The 21,338-nt window shown below is 36.0% G+C and overlaps 1 protein-coding gene and 1 pseudogene across 1 annotated transcript in view; one reads left to right on the forward strand and one right to left on the reverse strand.

The window, feature by feature from the left end:
• SPAG16 (sperm associated antigen 16) overlaps positions 1 to 21,338 on the forward strand; it is a 964,037-nt gene that overhangs the window by 588,223 nt on the left and 354,476 nt on the right. The gene's annotated exons all lie outside the window — the stretch shown is intronic.
• LOC100469099 overlaps positions 9,916 to 21,338 on the reverse strand; it is a 34,986-nt pseudogene continuing 23,563 nt past the window's right edge.

The raw sequence follows: 21,338 nt of genomic DNA on the forward strand, positions 1-21,338 counted from the left end.
AGATTGACAACTCAATCAATGAAAGAGAACAGAACTATGAAACAGATCCTAACTATGTAGTCTACAACATAAATGCTTGATTCCAAAAGGGAAATCTGAGCGTTGTTAAAGGAATCAGCTTCATTCTCATTTTTTTCCTTTCAGCCTTTGCCCATTTTGGTCTGTTGTTGCTGATTCCCAAATCCCTATCTGTCTAAAAGCTGCTATTTTTGGACTTTGGATATCTGGTTAAAGTTCCATCTACTTCAAGGAGGTGTTATGACACTGTTCAATCAGTTCTTGCTGGATATCTGGTTAAAGTTCCATCTACTTCAAGGAGGTGTTATGACACTGTTCAATCAGTTCTTGCTTTAAAAAAAAAAAATTAAATTTGGGGCTCCTGGGTGGCACAGAGGTTAAGCGTCTGCCTTCGGCTCAGGGCGTGATCCCGGCGTTATGGGATCGAGCCCCGCATCAGGCTCCTCCGCTATGAGCCTGCTTCTTCCTCTCCCACTCCCCCTGCTTGTGTTCCCTCTCTCGCTGGCTGTCTCTATCTCTGTCAAATAAATAAATAAATAAAATCTTTAAAAAAAATTAAAAATAATTAAAAATAAATAAAAATAAATTTAAAAAATTAAATTAAATTTATTTTTTATTATTATGTTCAATTAGCCAACATATAGTACATCATTAGTTTCTGATGTCGTGTTCAATGATTCATTAGTTGTGGATAACACCTAGTGCTCATCACCACCTGTACCCTCCTTAATACCCATCACCTGGTTCTTGCTTTTTAATCTTTTTTCTTTATTATTCAAGTGAAATATTGTTCAAGATAGAACATGTGGACTTTTTAAAAATACTAAAAACAACCCTAAAGATAACTAATGATAAAATTTTACTATTATAATCTTTCAGATTTTTAAATGCTTTAAGTATTGTTTAAATTAAAATTCCTATAGTCATCATAGTAGCATTGTGCTATACCTAATAATGCATAAGTTAATTTGTCTTCACTCCGTAATAGATCTTGAATATCCTAAATATAAATACATATATATTCTCATACTAATTATTGATGTATCATGGATACATTTTAATTAATTAAATAGGTGCATCACTGTTTGCTTGGACAATCTCTTACTAATAGATGTTTGAATTGTTTCTTAAGTATTCGGTGCTGTGAATAAGACCAGAAAACATCCTCACAGCTGCCTTTTTTCACAGTCATCATCTCATTTCATTGATACATATTTATAGGTGTTGTAATCTACATTATAAGAAAGCATTTAAATCTTATTGACAAAGACTCTATAAAAAGTCGACCATAGCTACTTATGTATTCCCTCCAACACTCTGTGTGCCTACTTTCCCATACTCTTGTCACTTTGATTTTAGCAACTAGATAGGCTAAAATTCTCTTGTCAGTGTTTTAATATATAATTATTAAGACCATTGAAATGCTTTATGTATTTATTAAACATGTTTGATAGGCAGGTTACCATTGACATTTATTTCTACATATTCTGGAATTGATGTTTAAGTTATCTGACATAGAATTTTGGACAATTTTTAAAAATTTAGTTTGGTTAACTGGTTTCTTTGTTTTAAATTCAAAGTAGTTCATCTTTTGGCTAAATTTCAGTTATTTAAATTTTTCTTTCTTTATCTTGGGAAATTAGTGCTTCTTCGAATTTATGATGTTTCTCTTAATGGTACAATTAATGATTAAGTGTGTTCTTTTAGCTAAGTATTATATATAGCATATGTAATTGTATATTGTATATAATTACATATTTATATGCTATAAATGTATGTATAATATTATATGTATATATTTATATATTATACATATATTAGTTGCATATATTATGCATAATTAGTTGTAATATCACCCTCCGGTTTCCCTACTTTCCTCCCAGCTGTTTTCTGGGATTTGTAGCATCTGCCTGTGGTTGGATGCTAGTATGAGATCAAAGAAACTAGCACACGATTGTACTTCAGTTCTCAGATTACACTGAACCAGGCATGTCTTCCCCTTATTTTCTGCAGTTATTCTGTGGAGTTTACAGTACCTGACTGTAGAAAATGATGGTGAGTTTGTGAGGAATATGGCATAGAATGCCAAGGCAGAAGTCACATATTGTACATCTTGTATTGGCTTATAGGATTTGAATCACAGTATCAAATGCCTTAGTTTATAAAGACCATAGGATGAGGGGTCAGTGGGCAAATGGTGAGGAATGTAGTAAGTATCTTCTTTGCCTTTTAGGTCACTCACTATTCCATGATGGAAAGCTACATCCTGATGTGCTAAAGTCTGAATAGGATTCCCAGCTTAGCAAATAGGCGTTAGGTTGTCCATTAGTACTTTTTAATGTGTTTGCATGCTTTAGTCTCTTTGTGCATCTTTGTGGGTACTACCTATATCTTGATATCCAATTATAATTTCATATTAAGTGCCTCAAACCAAGATTTTGATTTAATGTGAATTGATAAAATGTTAATATATATTAAAGAGTATTCTTCAATAAGAATTCTCTATATCTCTGATGCAGTGAAACTGAAATTGCTTTTTCTGGTATCCTGGATAATTTTATTATTTCTATATTATATGTGAAAAGGAATTTTGTTATTTTAAAAAAATCTTGTATGTAGGTATCGATAAACACCCACATCTCTGCTACTGAATGTAACATGCTCAATCAACACATAAGTATTAAATGCCTGTTGTGCAGCAAGCACTATTCTAAGTTCTATAGATGCAGTAATTAAAATATAAAAATAAAACAGACAAAAATCTCTGCTGTGGGGGAGATTTTTGGAGAGAGGCAGATAAAAAAATAAATGAGAAGGAAAACTAGTATCTTAGATGATGACACATGTTGTAGAGGGGGAAAAATCAGAGAAAGAAGATAAGAAATATTTAGCTGGTGGGGAAAAGAGTTATTGCAAAAGCAATTAAGATACAATTTGAACAAAGGCCTAAAGAAGATAGGGAGGAAGCCCTGTAGATACCTGGAGGAAGAGTATTCCAGAGGAAAAAATGCAAGTACAAAAACCCTGGGGTGGGAGCATGTCCCGTGTGGCTTTGAGGAGCAAGCAGGGAGTAACTTGGGTGGATGAGTAAGGGGAACAGCAATTTGAAAATATGAAATGAAGTCAGAGCAGTGTTGGTGGGCAGGGAGTGGGGGCAAGTTACATAATCTTGTAAGTCATTTTGATGATTTTAGTCTTTACTCAGTGTAAAACTGGAAGCTATTAGAGAGTTTTGAGCAAAAAAAATGATTTTACCTTTTATTAGTCTAAAGGTTATGGAGAGGGAAAAGCAGTGGTGGATGCAAAAACATCACGTGTGGCTCTTGTACTCCACCTACGCAACAGATGGCAGTAGCTTGGACGAGAGTGATGGCCGGAGCAAAGATGTAGTTAAAAAAACAACACATGCATACCTACATACATACACACAAAAAGGAAAAGAATGAGAAGAGAAAATGAACAGGAGCTTGGAAAATGTGGAAATACCCCACAAACAAGACTCACTCACACTTCACTATAGCCTTTCCCTCCTAATCCAAACCTTCAAAGAGGAAACAAATTAGTCACTCAGAAAGGAAAAATAAAAGAAAAACATAAAATTTATTAATAACACATTATTTTTATTTATTATTTTAGAATTATAAAATAATATAATTGCAAACAACCTTTGTCAATTTTTTATATTATTTTACATGTATTATGTAAAGAAGTGCTCGTTTCTTAATGCCACGGTTATGAATTTGAAGTCTGAAATCAATACTAAAAATGCAAAAATTTCTATCAATGACTTACACTTTGCAAGTGAATTTGATCTTACCAGTATTCACTGAACAGCTCTGTGTTCAGACATGATGTATTTATATTGGGTCAGCCACTAAAATAAAGCTAGGAGACTGTAGCAGATGCCATTGATGCCTTCTCCCATAACCTCGTAGTCACCTGTAGCTTTGCTGGACAGTTCCCAGGGCCATTATCAACTTCCTACCTCAAGGGTTCCATATTCATCTCTCTGAGGTTTCCTTCACTGAGGGTTTTTCTTAGATGCCACAGTTTACTAGGACAAATGAAAGTCATTGCATAAATAGTTCAGCATACCTGTCCCCCAGTGGGACAATTGTGAAGCATGTTTTATACGGTTCCTTATAGGGTCCTTAGTGGGACCTCAGGGTCCTAGTCCTAGCTGCTCACAGTGCACCTTTAACACATCCTTTACTTGTTTCTCCCTTCTTTGTTTCACTTTTCCCATCCCTTATGTGTGCTTTCTGAATTCACCTCCCAAGTAAATGACCTTCAAAGTATTTGTCTCAGGATGTATTTAGCGGGAGACCCATACCAAGCCAAGTGGAAACCCTTGAATCACGTTGCTCTTGTCTGATGGACAAAGCAAAAGGTCCAGGAATATTCCATAGAAATTAAGCAAGGGTAATTAGTGGCCTTTTTGGCTTTAATCTACCCCTCTTGGCCCATATGTGTCTCACTTTGTCCAGCATTATAAAAACAGAATCTTCAAGAGTTAGCTCTTTATGTTCCTTTCCAAAATACACTGTGAATGTTAGCATATATTTTACAAATGGTGAATCTGTTTCTACTTCCATAATTAATCATTTTTGTCAATAGTTACAAGTGAATGCAGCCTTGAAATGCAGAATGAATAATAGGGAGCTGAAAATTTATGGGCATATTGAGGAGATATAATGATCACTTTTTATCAGTAACAGAGAAGCAGGAATACAGCTGCTTGGAGCCTGGGCCAGTTTAAAGAAAAAAAGGGAGACTTTGCCAGAGGACTATGTGTTTCTACTATCTAGAGCAAAGCTAGGGAGAATTTAAAGTGCCACAGTCATCTGGAAAGCACAACTAAATTCACAGTTTGACGAAGTCTAGGTATATCACGTGCTGTAAGCCCTTGGTAAAAATCAAATGCTAAAGTTATAAGACAATGAGGAATTTAGAAAAGACTAAAATCAAACCCTTAAGTCTATATGAATTTTTTATGTTAATATATTTTGAAAGTATAACAAGGGTTTCTGATTTGGCAAAGTTGAGATATAAAGACAATGGATGAGCAAATATTCAATGGTCCTTTTCTTTCCTGCTTCTGCCGTAATCTAAGCCTCAGGAACAGAAATATCCATGACACAGGACACCTTTTTTCTTTTATATAAAGAGTCAGAAAGGTACTACTTATTTAGAGATCAGAGAAAATATCAACAGGGAACAGATTTCTGTACCACGAAGAGAGTTTCAGATAGATAAACATTTATGGAGTGTCAGTACTCTGGTGGGTGTGTAGGTATGGGCAGGGGGACCTGAGGCAATCATAATAAAATGCAATACTTTTCTTATGGAAATTACAGTTTAGTGGTTGAAAAAGATATGTGAACAAGTCATTTCAGAACAGTGTCAAAAGGGCTAGGGTCCTCAGTATAGCTATCTGCAGAGCAGTGACATGATCTGATTTATACTTTCAAAGGATTATACTGGCTATCCTGTTGAGAATAGACTGAAAGAGGGCAGAGAGACAACGATCCAGGCAAAAGACTTTGGTAGACTTGGAACAAGATGGTAGCAGGTAGCAAGTGATGAAAGGTGATGAAAGGTTTTATTTGTTCTTTCATTCATATATTCATTCATTTATTCATTTAGACATAGTTTCAGTCCTCCTGAGAAGTTAAAATAATAATACAATATATACTTCACGCAAGTTCCCCAAGTGTTAACATTGTACTGTATCTGCTTTAACTCTTTCCCTCTTTCTGAATATACACACACATATATGTTTTTCCAAAACATTTGACAATTAGTAGTAGGCATAATATCCCTTAACCCACAAATAGTTCATTGTGTAATACCTAAAAACAAGGATATTCTTTTAAATAACCATAGGGAAATTATCCACATCAGTAAATTGGTATTGATGCAATATCTAATCTATAGACATTATTCAAATTTGTCCAACTGCACCAATGCTTATATAACAAAGAAAATTTAGGATCATGTGTTTTCATTCAGTTGTATTTTTGGTTCCTTTTCATCTGGAATAGTTTCTCATTCTTTCTTTATGTTCGATAGTATTTACATTTTGGAACAGTACAAGCCAGTTATTCATAGAGTGTCCCTCGGTTTGGGTTTGTCTGCTGTCTCCTCTTGATTAGATTCAGCTTATGAAACTTGAGCAGGAATACCTCAGAAGTGATGATCTTTTCAGGGAATTATATCAGGAGGCACATGTTGATCTCTATCATTACTGGTGATGTTAGTTTTGATCATTTGGATTCTGCTAAGTCTTTTGACTATAGAGCTGATTATTTCACTTTGTAATTAATAATTATCTTGTTACTTTGAGACTGTAAATATTCTGTGTCTTCTAAAAAAATAATTTACTCATTTTAGCATCCACTGATAATTCTCAGTTTCATTGATTATTATTATGATGGTTGTTGATCATGATTTCCCAATTCCATCATTTCTTCATTTATCAGTTGGGTTTCCACTGAAAGGAAGAATTTTCCCTTCTTCCCTCATTTTTAAAAAATTTATATCAAAGTGAATTCATGTATTTCTTTTTTATTCAAGGAGCTGGTTACTTTTAATGGAGAATGCTATTAGAGATCAAGATCTGGGTTCTACTTGTTGTCATGACTATGGGGGTGGGGGATCATTCCTCCTAGTTCTTCTCAGTAAACCGAACTAGAAATAGATATAAAGATGACTATATGCACACACACACGCACACACATGCACGTACACAACACACACATACCTGTATCTATTATACAGCAAATTAGCTATATTAAAAATTATGGATTCACACTGATATCTCTAATTCCAGTTCAATGACAGAATTCATTCTGTTTTCCTCCTTTTCAATATCTAAAACTCTCTGGTCTGCCAATGACAAACACAGCCCCAATTATCTATAATATATTTACTTATATGTTCAATCTTATAACATACAGAAAACAGGTTCGCTATTACTGATGCAGGTATCTAAGAAAGGAAGCCTACTGGAGCACCTGGGTAGCTCAGTCATTAAGCATCTGCCTTCAGCTCAGGGCGTGATCCCGGCGTTCTTGGACTGAGCCCCACATCAGGCTCCTCCGCTGGAAGCCTGCTTCTTCTTCTCCCACTCCCCCTGCTTGTGTTCGCTCTCGCACTGGCTGTCTCTATCTCTGTCAAATAAATAAATAAAATCTTTAAATAAAAAAAAAATTAAGGAAGCCTACTAATTAGCATTCAGTATTTGTTTAGATTTCTTTTTGTCTTTAGCCTGAAGACCAATAGTCTAACTACTACCTAACCATGTTTAACAGTTATTTGAGTTAGATGTTCCCCTCTCCCATTAGTTGGTGTTACTTATTCAAATGTTATTTATTTGAAATATACTGAGTTATTTCTTTCAGTTTGTGTTCAATGGTAGGATTTTCTACCCTTCCTTATTTGTTTTATTCATTTTTTTTTTGAGTCTGTGAAACTGAGTTATTTCTTTCTGTTTGTGTTCAATGGTAGGATTTTCTAACCTTCCTTATTTGTTCTATTCATTCTTTTTTTTTTGAGTCTGTGAAATATTAACATTCTTAAAGTCAGAACTGAATTAAATTCTACTTACCTTCTTTGTGTTTTCTGTCGGTTTAGTTTCTTTTTTTTATATTTCTAGATTTTTAAGCAGAGAATTTAACTTATTTAGGAATATTCTTTGATAGTGTTTAAGTCTATATAATTTATTTTGTTGCAATTATATAATTGCAATATTTATTTTATTGCTTCTTTGTGTCTCACAGATTATTATATATGTATATATACACACACATATGTACATGTGTCTTAGTGTTTTCATTTTTATTCTTTTTAATATGTTCCTTAATTTTATTTTGTATTTCCACATTCACTCAAGAATTGCTTAATAAACATTTTTTATTTCTAGTTAAAATAATCTTTTAATCTTTAATACTTTAAATAATTTCTAGTTTTTTATGTATTAAATTTTACTTGTAACATTTTTTAATTATGAAATTTATTTTTTGTGACAGTATATGATCAGATTTTATGATTGTCCTATGAGTGCCTGAGAAGGTATAATCATGATTTTTCAGGGTGTAAATTTCCATGTATATATAATATCTACTTTACTGGTTAGGTTCTGTATCCTGTCCTTGTGTCTACTTCATTTATCTCACACTAATTCTGATGTAGTAGCATTTCCTAAGGTTAATATGTTTCTTTCTATGCCTTTTTACATCTCTTGTAGTTTTTGCTTACAAAGGCATTGCCGTATTATTTTGGTGCGTAGATATTCACAATTGTTAGGTATTTGCTGTGAACTGAGGCTTTTAGCATTAAAAACAATAATTCTCTGTCATATTTAAGAGTCTAGTTTGAAGTTTATTTTGTTTAGTATCAGTATTGGTTTGCTTTATTATTATTTCTAGAAGCCTGGTCTGTCTTTGGCCATCTCTTTATACTTAGCTTTTCCCCAGTATTTTATGTGTGTGTCTTTCATACAGAATATAATTGGGTTTTGCTTTCTCAGCCAAATTGAAAATCGTTTCCTTTTAATAGATGAGTTAAGTCATTCATTCACATTTATTGATATATGAAATGTTTAATCGCAACTCTGTCATTATTTTATGTAATAATTGCTATGTATATTATGTTATATTTGCTATATTAGTCTATGTGAAATGGTTTGGGGCTCTTTTAAAAAAATTCTTTTGGTGTTTAAGAAGGACTATATTTTTTGTTCTGTGGGCTTTTTACTTATTTTTAAAATTCTTTTATTTCCCTGTTTTCTTTTTTTAACCATGTTACTACATTGTTTGCAGTTTTAATGACATACTTTTAACTCCAAACTACTGCCTACAGAACAATAACTTCTCCCTTCTCCTGTCATTTTTAGTTGCATTATTTCTACTCTGTCAGAACACACAACACGCACTATGTAGCACATATCATAAAACATTATTATTTCACCATCCACCTCACCTTTTAGTGTTAAATCTACAATATATTAAAAGCTCACCAGTAACCCTATTGCTGAAACGTCCCAATTCATCTCTTAGTTGGATTCCATGAGTATTTAAAACTGTTTTTTTACTGCTGATCCTTGAATGGAAACTTAGCTGACTATAAAATCCATGATTTACATTTTCTTTCCTTGGATTATTTTAAAATGCTCTTCTACTGGTACATTATTTTGTATTCAGTTTTTTTAGAAGTCTGATGCCAACTAATTATCTTGCTTTTGCTATCTATCCATCTATCTATTAATTAATTATTGGCTGGAGTCCAGTCATCTTTTTTTATTTAGTAAGATTATCAATAGTAAGATAGTAAGATTGATCATTACTAATCAATGTTCACTGTTATGCAGTGAGTATGTAGATTCAGGACTTCTAAGTTTCTCCTCTAAATTGATCTATCCCAGTCCATCAAAGTGCTCAGCAGTAAAATAAGCCTTCCTATCCACTTTTGTTAGAGGGCAGTTATGAAGAAATGCAGCCTGTTTTTACTTTGTTAATATAGTGAGTTAAAAAAAAAAAAGTCTTGGGGCACCTGGGTGGCACAGCGGTTAAAGCGTCTGCCTTCGGCTCAGGGCGTGATCCCAGCGTTGTGGGATCGAGCCCCACATCAGGCTCTTCCGCTATGAGCCTGCTTCTTCTTCTCCCACTCCCCCTGCTTGTGTTCCCTCTCTCGCTGGCTGTCTCTATCTATGTCAAATAAATAAATAAAATCTTAAAAAAAAAAAGTCTTAAAGTCTATACTTAAAAACCCCATGCTGCATAGATAATGCAGATCTATTTATCTGGTCAGTGGGCAAAAAGCAAGCACTTAAGGTCTTCAGCTTGAATCTTTTGTTCATTTCTTATTGCTGGAATTTCATTTCTTCTTGTTGTATGACTAAACTAGATGATAGTACAGATGGTAAGCCTCAGGAACAAATGAATTCTCAGCTGGTGGATTGGCTGCTTTGTCTCTTTGCCATCTTGTGGTTTGTTTTCTTGGTGTGTATGTCAGTAATTGAATATGTGGTGGTACCAACGTTGAGGTGGCTGCTGACCTTGGGTCTTATCTTGATTTTCCTTACCTCCTTCATTGCTTATTGCTTATTGCTGTCTTTGGCAAGGAGGATGCTTGTGGAGTCATGGCCTACAATTCCAATGAATATTCTGCCTCATTGGTCTACCTTGTTCTCCTATACCCTGGCATCACCTCTCCCTGCACAGCAGGGTTGGAAGACTGTGGTCCAAGCCCACAGGGTCTCCACATGTAGTGGGAAGAGTCCCTGTTGTAGGGCCAGTGCTGTTAAGCCCAGCCTTCAAAAGCACTCTACAAGCCTGCTTTTTTTCCCATTCTCACTATTCTAGAGATTCTTCTGGGAATTGTGTGGACCCCTGCCTTGTGGAGAGTGTCTGTAATGGTTATGGTCTGTTGCATATTTACTGCCTTGTACTGGAACTCTTCTAGGGCCTGAAACATTTGTTGCCTTTACACCCTTTTCTCCTTCAACAACATCAAACTCCACAGTCTCTCCATCTCCTACACCGTGAAGGAACTTCCTGGGGTCATTCTTCTTTATGGCAGTTGGGTGCACGAATACATCGTCCTTGGTGTCGTTCATATTGATGTAACCATATCGTGTCTTACACTGAACTATTTTACTGTTACCAAAACCTTTGTTGTAATGACCTTCTTCCCCATTACAGCAGGTACCACCTATGTGAGGCTGCCCTGGCCTCTGTTCCCTGTGTGATTGCTGCTGCTGATGGGCTTGGTGAGGGCAGCACTGAGGGTGCAATTGGCTGCTGGGTCTCAGCTTCACTGCTCACGGTTGTGGCGATGGTGGCAGGCCGGCAGCTGCAGCTCCTCCTGGGTGTGAGCAGCGGTAGGGCTGCTCAGGGCTCCTAAATGGCACTGAAGAAAGAAACAAACCACTTATCCATATCCCCCATTGGTAACATCTAAAGAGAATTTAGCAGTTTAGTCATTTTCTAAAGTGAAAATACTTACAGCAATCTGAAAAAGCTCGTCTCAATGACGAGAAAGGAACAGTTAAGAAATTAAATGAAGCTTTGTTGTATTAAAGGTAGTCCTGATCTTGATCACTTGAGCAGAAACATCTCTCCTATTCCTTCAGTATTTGGCTTTTTTGATCTGGATTATATGAATGATAGCCTCACCTCCTTATCCAGATTATTAAGCTAAAGCTGCTTTTTATTTTTAAAACTCACTTATGCTTTCTGATTTGTGGCATTCTCTCTAGTTTTGTTTCAGAAATAACAGTGCCGTTCTAGAGAAAATCATACAAATAAGTTAATCATTCTGGTAGAAATATCTGTATCTGGTTATAAATATAAATTATTATAGGTATATTCTTATTCCTAGTTGATGTTTATACTAATGTAAATTATGACCTTTAAAATACATGATTATAAGTATTTTCCATTCACATAGTATCATTTTTCTGAGATGTCTCAAAACCAGATTTTGCAGTTGTACATTCTGTGGGCTCCATGCCAGGTAGCTGGGACTGGCAGGCTGCCCCTCAGCCATTGTGAATTTACTGCGAGAAATCTGGAGATAGCCGTGGGGAGTCCTGAGGGCCAAATCCCATGAGGGCAAGCCTGGACAGACATAGAGTTAATTTTTTAAGAGAAGCTCTATGGCATAACTCAAATTACAAGGAAAAAGAAAAAAGAATCATTTTTTTAATATACTTTGGTAACATATATTTTATAGAAATGTCATTTGAAAAATATATAAAACAGCTTTAAGATATGTTCTATGTTNTCCCATGAGGGCAAGCCTGGACAGACATAGAGTTAATTTTTTAAGAGAAGCTATATGACATAACTCAAATTACAAGGAAAAAGAAAAAAGAATCATTTTTTTAATATACTTCGGTAACATATATTTTATAGAAACGTCATTTGAAAAATATATAAAACAGCTTTAAGATATGTTCTACTTAAAAAAATAGAGTTGATAGAAAAATAATATATAAAAGTTAGATTTTATTTATATACATTTCAGATAGAATTTTTTATTCTTGGAGGGCATCAACAAACTGACCTTTCTTCATACTTCAGTCCATGTTATCAAAACTTGTACCAACTGCATTACAGTATTTTGTTCTTTTTAGTAGGAAAGGGCTGTCTTCCTTAGAAATTATGACTGTCTCTGTCACCAAGAAATAGGGGTGAAGAAAATTCTAGTCAAATTTCCTTAGATTCATGTATTTAAGAGTAACCTGATAAGGTTGGGTTTAGATATGGGCCCCATATAAAGAAATTCTAATTAAGTTTACCCTGAAGATTCTAGGAATGTGTTTTGTTTTGTTTTGTTTTGTTTTGTTTTGTTTGTTTTTGTTTTTGTTTTTTAACAAGTATCCCAAGTAGTTCTGGTTAACACAATTTTTCTAAACACTTTGAGAAGCACTATCCTGGTTCTTTCTGTGTCAACATAGAACATCTAAATGGTCTGATTTGAGGAACTTGGGTAAAACATAGCAGTGAAGCTTCAAGTTATGACATTCTTACCAACACTTGATGTAATTTGTATTGTTTAAATAATTGATATCCATGAAATTAGAGAAAAAGATAAGGACCCTTATTAAATCCCCTAAACAGTATAGGTTTTCTCTCTCTCTCTCTCCCTCTCTCTCTCGATTTCACATAGTTTGCCTCATTCTCATTCCAATAAATTAGAATCCTAGGTATATGTATTGGATATCTGAATATAAAACCTGACAGCAGTTAATAACAGGAGTGCCAGAGGTAAAGCTCATCTGTGAGATAAAAGGACTAATGTGATGAGGAGAGATTAAGAAGGCACCAGCCTAACAGGTGAGTATCCTAGTAAGGAACTATGGAGTTAAGCAGAAGCATGGGAAGAGGCCTATTATGGGCTGGATTCTGATCCCTCCAAATTCATATGTTGAAGCCCTAACCCCCAGTACCTCAGAATGTGACTATGTTTAGAGACAGGGCCTTTAAAGAGGTAATTAAGGTTAAATAAGGTCTTATGAATAGGTCCTTAACCCAATGTAACCCATGTTCTTATAAAAGAGGAAATTTGGATAGAGACACCAGGGATGCATACCCACAGAAAAAAGATCATGTGAGAATAGAATGAGAACATCTGCAAACCAAGGAGAAAAGCCTCAGAAGAAATCAATCCTGTGGTACTTTGATCTTGAACTTACAGCTTCCTGAACTGTGAGAAAACAAATTTCCATTGTTTAACCTGCACAATCTGTGCCATTTTGTTAGGGCAACCCTAGCATACTAATTCAAATTTTGGTAACAAGAAGGAGGTGATGCTACAATAAATACCTAAAATGTTGAAGTGGCTTTGGAACTGGGTAAAGAGCAGAGACCAAAAGAGTTATGAGGTACATGCTAGAAAGAGCCTAGATTGCCTTGGAGAGACTGTTGGTAGAAATATGGGTGTTAAAGGTGCTTCTGATCAGGTCTCAAACAAAAATGAGAAACGTGTCTGGAAATTGAAGGAAAGGCAGTCATTATATAGCAGTGCAGAACTTGGCTAAGATGTGTTCTAATATTTTGTGAAAAGCAGTAAATGACAAACTTGGATATTTAGCTCTGGAGATTTCTAAGCAAAGTGTTGGTAGTGTGTCTTGGTTTCTCCTTGCTGCTTATAGTAAAATGTGAGAGGAGAGACATTAGTTGAAGAAGTTGTTAAGCCAAAAGAAACCAGAACTCAAAGAGCTGGAAAATTCTCAGTCTATCCATATTGCAAAAACTGAGAAAGTGCGTTCTAGAGAAAACACCAAAGATGGCCTGGACAGTAATTCCATAAGGCAATTGTGGGTGTGACTCATGGATCTAATCAACCTCTCTGCAGAAGCCAGGGAGACAGATGGTGTTCAACAGCAGAAGCACCACCAGCTTAGACTAAATGGGACAGGAATGGGACAAAATGAAGAAAGGCCATTGAACTTCTGGGGTTTTACGGGTCAGGACTATAGCGCTGTCTGGCGATAAACACATGTGATCCTGCAGGAGAAGGGGGGGAATTACCCGGAAGGCAGGCTGGTTTCCTCCTCAGTTCCAGAATGGGGCTACCTCTTCAGTTATTACTGCAATAGTGTCTTAATATATTCATATACAGTGTGCCTGATACCATATCTTTTTTCATTTTGTAGTCCTAGTGATTTTCCAAAGTACATTCTGATTTTGTATATTCATACCTCCTTCCAATCCTGTCTACTCCAGTTTATGAACCATAAATTGCTTCACTTTGCTCTTAGAAAAAATTTTTTTAAATGTCTTAATATAATCTATACGACCTCAGTGACCTGGCCTTTACTTGCCTCTCCAACCTCACCTTATATTATCCTCTTTCTTGGTCTGTCTGGCCGAATCCAGCTGATTTTCCCATAGTTCTCATGCTCACCATGTACATCCATGGCAGGGCTTTCGCATGTCTTGCTCTCTACTTACAATGGACCTCCCACCTTTTTTTTTTTTTTAAGATTTTATTTATTTATTTGACAAAGAGAGAGACACAGCAAGAGAGGGAACACAAGCAGGGGAGTGGGAGAGGGAGAAGCCGGCTTCCCGGTGAGCACGGAGCCCGATGTGGGGCTCCATCCCAGGATCCTGGGATCATGACCTGAGCTGAAGGCAGATGTTTAACGACTGAGCCACCCGGTCGCCCAGACCTCCTACCTTTCTTTGCCTACTTAACACCTACCAATCCTTAAGACCTCCCCCACTGAAACCACTTCCTCAGGGAAGCTTGACTATGTCAAATTTCACTGTTATGGTCACTCATAGAACTACAAATCCTTCACACAACACTGTAATCTCCACAAGGCAGGGACCATGAATGTGTGTGCTCACATTTGCATCTTTACAGATGGGCACTTCACTCCTAACAAATATTTTTGAATAAGCGCATGCACACATAAATGAATGAATGAATATAAAATTTCGAAGAGAATATTGTTTTGGACTATTATTACTGTCTGCTTTAGTTCTGACTATCCTGCTTTGTTTAATATTTATCTTAAAAGCCCATATAAACATTTTATGAGTTAATTGATTAGTTTTAACGCTGTTTCACATTCACAATGAATCTGCAAAGAAACACATTTATTCCCATAGAATAAAGGAATTAATGTAAAAGTCATTTCTTGAAAACGGTAAGAGGCACTTGAAGTTTGGTAGTCTACACTACTAAACATCTTTCCCCTCTTCTCTCATCTGTTTTCTCCTCTCTCTCACCAGGTTATTTCTTCTCTAGAGTTACTAAGCCAAATTTGTTCTCCACCAAAATCATTATGGGCTTTAGGAAAAAGAAAGAAAAAAAAAAGTTCAGTCCCGCAAAAGAGATTACAGGGTGTGAGCCAAACCATGACAATCACCAGAACATTATTACTCATTTTTACTCTAAAACCTAATTGTTAAGTACTCAGAATACAGAAGGATGAGCCATGCTAGAAAAGTGAGGTTGCTTGTTTCCCTGAGGATTAGTTTTGACTGTACTTTCTGAAACATATTATCACAGCAGTGTCTTACCCTTTAATATTGATGACACAATAGTTTATTATGTTTTAATTTAGCTCCAAGAATATCTCTGGCAATTTGGCGTTACCTCTCCTGTGGCCTCCACCCAGAAGTTACCCTTCCAAGGACGATGGGCAGTACTATTTTGCTAATGCTGGTGTTTTATATGCCAGTCTCTTACTCAGCTCATTGTGTTTTTTTTCCTCTCTGAAAATATTTTATAGCAAAGGAATAATAGCTCAAAAAGAAAGACATTTATCAAACTAAGGGTAGAAAAAGGAAGACCAAGAAGAATTGCCAAGAAAAGCTTTTACTAAAGCTCTGCGTGAGGAAGAGTTGCAGGACCACATTCTGTGCATGATGAAATGGCCCGATTCAGAGCCTTCAGAGAGAAAAGTTGTATTAAACTCATTTGCTTTTTTATTTGCTATTTCCTTCCCCATCTCGTTCACTTCAAAGTTTGTATTGCTCTTCCCTTGTAGGTGCTAAGTTTCATTTTGCTTTTCTCAATGACGTACTGTATCTGCTGTAACATTCTAATTAGGCCTTTTCCAGTTGTACTTAGAATAGTGTAAAATCTCAAGATATAACATTTCTTGCACCTAAAGAGTAGATGACCCATGATGGGGAAGTTCACATAGTTGCAATTTAATAGAGTCAGCAAGAATACTGACATACCCACAGGGGATCTGCCTTCCAGAGTCTGACGGAGGACATCGCTGAGGATGATCTGCCTTAGGGCTGATGCACATCACTATCGCTTTCCTTGGGAGTCTGTTGTCAGGCTCCAAGCAGCTGCATACCATGGGGTTTTTATCCTATGTTGTTAGATGTAGTTGATAAATTTTGCCCTAGAGGCAGATTTAATTTTTCACATATTCCTATTTACTTAATAAAAAATAGATTTCTTTTCCTATGTGATTTGTAATCTGGTGTATTGATAATAAATGGAACATATTTGTATAATGCTTTCAATTGTGAATATAATATATAAGCTCTATTCATGTCAATTAAAACAATGATTTTCTTTTTTTCTTTTTTTTTTTTACTATTGCACAATCATTTTTGTTGGTGGAACTATTTTTACATGGCGTAGAGAAGGGCAGCCAATTCAAAAAGCACCTTAAAATACGGACATGCTCCACCTCTACTACCTCCCATAGTCCTTTGCAAGCGCTGGATAAAGTAAACCGAATTAACTGGTGCGAAGGGCTAGACCGGACAAGGAGGTTAGTGTCCAGTGGTCAGCCGTCAGGGGACTTCCTTTGAAGCAGAAGTTGACCCTCTAGAAGTCTAAGGTTCTTTGATGTAGTCCCACTGCTTTTGACTTTTTCTGGTTTAACTCAGAATGTGGCAAAGAAGGGAAGGAGATACCTTGTCCCTGAGGCACAACTAATTCACTTTGAGGTCATTCACATCTGCTAAATTCTGACTTGTCTGTGTCAGCCACGACTCCAATGCTGACTGCAGTGTTGCTCACAGATGATGTGGAGTCAAGGTCTAGGCCATTTCTTCCGGCCTTAGTTTTAGAGAAGTTTTTCCTCTTTGCATCATATATTATAATAACAGGAGCATAAATTCAATTCAAAAAGTGTTGTAATTTTTTTAATAGTAAACTAAAAAATCCTTTCTGCCGATTTCAATTACACTTTTGATGAGGTTTAGGAATATAGGTGAGGTTCGGTGGAGTGAGGTCCGGAGCTGATACTAAGAAAGAATTCTTGAGTCGTCTTTGGTGAAAAATGATGGTTTTTAAAGCACGGGGACAGGACCTGTGGGCAGAAAGAGCTGCTCCACCGGGTTTTAAGGGGTGGCTGATTATATAGTGTGGGGTTGAGGAAGGTAAGGAAAAGAGAAGTTTCAAAAGGATTTTCATATGTTAAAGAAGACTCACAGGATACCTGAAGCCCTGCCTGCCATTGTCAAGTTAGGTTGTTTTTCCTTCTAGTAAGGCATTAACAGTAAGATAGTTGTTGGGGTCTTCCTGGAGGAACATTACACTTTGCCCACTTCAAGTATCTGTCAATGGGCTTCAGATATAAGGATATTTAATTGTATCTACATTTCCTTCTGGAAGCTACCTTATTGATAGAAATGCTTTGTTCTTGTAAATTGCTAAGACTTTTGTAAACTGAGGGAGGCTCAATCTTGCAGGATTGTAATCTCTATAAATTAACTATTTGTTTTTCCTTTAGGGCAGCCAGGAGTGCCTGAGGAATGTCACACATTTCCCTTGGGGGGGTGGTTGTGGGGTGTCAGCTCCCGCCTGTCCTCAGCTAGCCTTCTGCTCCATCAATTTGGTTCCACCTGTGTCTGTTGATATTCAGTCTCCAAGTAAAACTGATCTTTTTTCGCATACTTCCCCTCTGCTTGCTCTGTATAGCAGAATTACATTTAAAACAATAAACAAGATTAACTGAAAAGGGAATAAAAAGGGAAAACTTTATAACCTAGTTGATTTTCTATACAATTTCTTTCATACTCTAGCCATAAAGTCAATGTGTGCTGCAGAAAGACAAACAAGGGAAAACTGAAAGCCACTTTTGTGAAAATGACAAAAAAATCTTCTCACAGTCAACATCGCATAGGCTTTAACTCCTTTTCCTGTTTGAGACTGCAACCCAACCTTCCAGAGTTCCAATGAATGGAAAAAATGGTTTAAGACATGAAAGCCAGAGCTTCTGAAGAAAAGTGAAAGAAAACAAGATCATTTTACCTGAAGGAAAAAGACTAAGGGCAGATATAATGCAAGCATGGGTAGGGATACTGCATAAAATATGGAAGACAGCTATTCCAATTGAATCAGGGTTTCAAATTTAGTTCCATTTAAGCTAAAATTAAATTTAATTTTAATTTATACCAGGAGGAATTTGCAATTCATATTAAATCTTCTTAACTAGACCATAACAAAGGAAAATGAAAACTAGGTATTTGTTTTGTGCTGGTCTCAGCCTATCAATAACCAGTGTTGTGGTTGGACCAGCTGTTATGGTCCTTATTGTGATTGCAAGACTCCTTTTAGCAACAACCATCAGAAAACTCTGAAAAAATAAAGGTTTACTACTTACAAGACCTGGAAATTGCACTGTATACATGAGGCCACATAACGAGGTGGCACATAGAGCAAAAGAGCACTACCTGCTGGGGGGTTCTGCTTTTATCAGAGTCAAGGGTGGTATCTGGAGTTTTCAGGCTCTTTCCAGCTCTCTGTTTATTGGTGAATTTAAAACAGAAAAATAGGAATTTAAAGCACAGAAAGAGAAAAGGGAAGTGATCCGAAGGGTCAGTTATGGAAATCAACCAGCACCTCTAAAACAAAGGACCCTCAGTATAAGGAGGTGGCCTGGTTTTTATCTAGTTGGNGAGCACTACCTGCTGGGGGGTTCTGCTTTTATCAGAGTCAAGGGTGGTATCTGGAGTTTTCAGGCTCTTTCCAGCTCTCTGTTTATTGGTGAATTTAAAACAGAAAAATAGGAATTTAAAGCACAGAAAGAGAAAAGGGAAGTGATCCGAAGGGTCAGTTATGGAAATCAACCAGCACCTCTAAAACAAAGGACCCTCAGTATAAGGAGGTGGCCTGGTTTTTATCTAGTTGGGTGGCTGGCAATGTGTTCCTTTGTCTTTAAAGTGAATGCTTCCTTGAAATGGATTCCTCATCAATCAAAGCTCAAGTCAGCACTTGAATTACAAAACAAAACAAAGCAACAACAACAAAACAACAACAAAACAATTGTCAGGGCTTTACACTATGTTATTCTTCAGTTATAATTAAGAACTGACCAAAAATGTCTTTGATTAATGCTGCCTGAAAGCAAAGATGTGCTGTGGATGAGGCTGGGTATGAATGTGTTTAGTACTTACTGCATGTCAGACCTTCTGAACCAGGAGTGGGTTGGCCCTCTAGAAGTATGACCTCTCTGCGGTCACACTGCCTTTGATTTCCCCTTAAGAAAAACCTTGCCCCCTGGGGACCACCAGCTCATTTTCAAATAATTCATTCCTATAAAACTGACTTAGGGCGCCAGCCACACACCCTAATGATGAATGCAATATTGTACACGGATGATCAGGAGACAAGGTCCAGGCTGACTCAGGTTTGGTCATGCAATGATCACAATAATACAAGTGTTGAACCAGAAGCCCAAAGAAGTCACATGACCAGACTCACATAGTCAGGAAATGGCAAGTAGAGAATTCCTATCTGTTGATGCCAAAGCTTATGTTGTTTCCATCATCCCACCCTGTATACTTACATGAAGCTTAAAACTCTTTTTCAAATTTTGAGTTGCATTAATACATGTCCCTAGTGACAGAGATAAATGTTTTAGTTTTGACTGAAGTGTTAAGTAGGACTCAAAGGTTAATAATGAATCAATGAAATAGCTTCTTCTCTCCTCTTTTTTTTTTCTTTTTCTAAAACCCTTTATCTCTTTATTGCTAAATACAAACTGATAATTAAAAAATCCATAGGAAATCCTTGATTCAAGGATTTATTTATACAATTGCTCCTATCAGAAGCTTTTCAAGTGTTTCATAGAGCATATAAGAACATAAAAGAGAAAACATGAGAATAATGTTTCCTTTGCAAAGTGTAACATATTTTTGAGGTCTAATGGACCCTATTATTGATTTATTAATTACTAACCAAACCCGTGGAAATGAGAATATCCGGCTTACTATTTCTGTCAACTTTTTGCTGAACATGGCTTGCTTTGACGAGCAGTGGCCTTGGACTCCTCACAAAGAATCTATGTCTGTAAATCAGGATATATTTGTGTTCCTCTTTGCTTATATAGCTACGTATATTATTTTAGTCCAAAGAGATTTTTTTGTTGTTGCAAATTTAAGGTGATTAAAATGGTTTTTAATGGCAGTAATTTTGTAGTTATAATTACAGTGTTTATTATCATGAAGAATTTAATATAAATATATGGCAATTAGCAGTGCTCTATTGGGGAAGGCTGAAAATAATTTGTCCTAATCTAGAGATTTTCTGAGATCCATAATATGCATATACTAATTCCTTTGCTGTAACAATACCACTGTATGAAATAGCTCTAGGGATTTTTAAAGGTTAAAGAGATGTTCACAGCAGTAGAGTGACAGAGCACATATGGGAAACCTAAAGTCTACAACCATTTAGCAGGATTTTTTCCCCATTGAATCATAGTACCATAAAATTAGGTATGTAAAATCTCTTCATTACATTTATTTTTTCACTAGAGTTTATGTATTTTTAAAGTTCTAGGAAAAACTCCCCAAATTCCTCTTGTACTATACTATGTTTGAATTCCTATGGAATTTCTAATTATATATCAGTGATTTCTATTTTCAATGGATAATTTGCATATAATACTTTAAAAACATCAATTCTACAAAATAATCCTACTTCATGAGTAGAGTTACTTTATCCATTAGCCCATCCTGCATTCCTAAATGGATTACTTTTCTTAATTAAGTTGGCACTTATCAGTATATAAAAAAGCAAACAATAATGATTTTTTAAAAATATTTCTGATTCTCAAGACTTTTATTCCACTTCCTCAATTCTAACCTGCCAAAAATGAAACAAATGCCTATGGAAAAGTAATTACTTTTCTCCTTCTTTAACTTCTTCTTAATTAACTTTTAATCTATGCTGTTACACAGGGAACATCTCTTAATACTAAATGTGTCTAAAATGCAGAAGACAGAGATTTAAATGATTTAGATAAACATCTGCCTAGCACAGAGGCATAAAAATTACAAAATTAGGGTATGGGTGGCTGAGTGCCAATAGTAGCTGCCAGC

Source organism: Ailuropoda melanoleuca, chromosome 2 (genome assembly GCF_002007445.2).
Source record: "Ailuropoda melanoleuca isolate Jingjing chromosome 2, ASM200744v2, whole genome shotgun sequence".
NCBI lineage: Eukaryota > Metazoa > Chordata > Mammalia > Carnivora > Ursidae > Ailuropoda > Ailuropoda melanoleuca.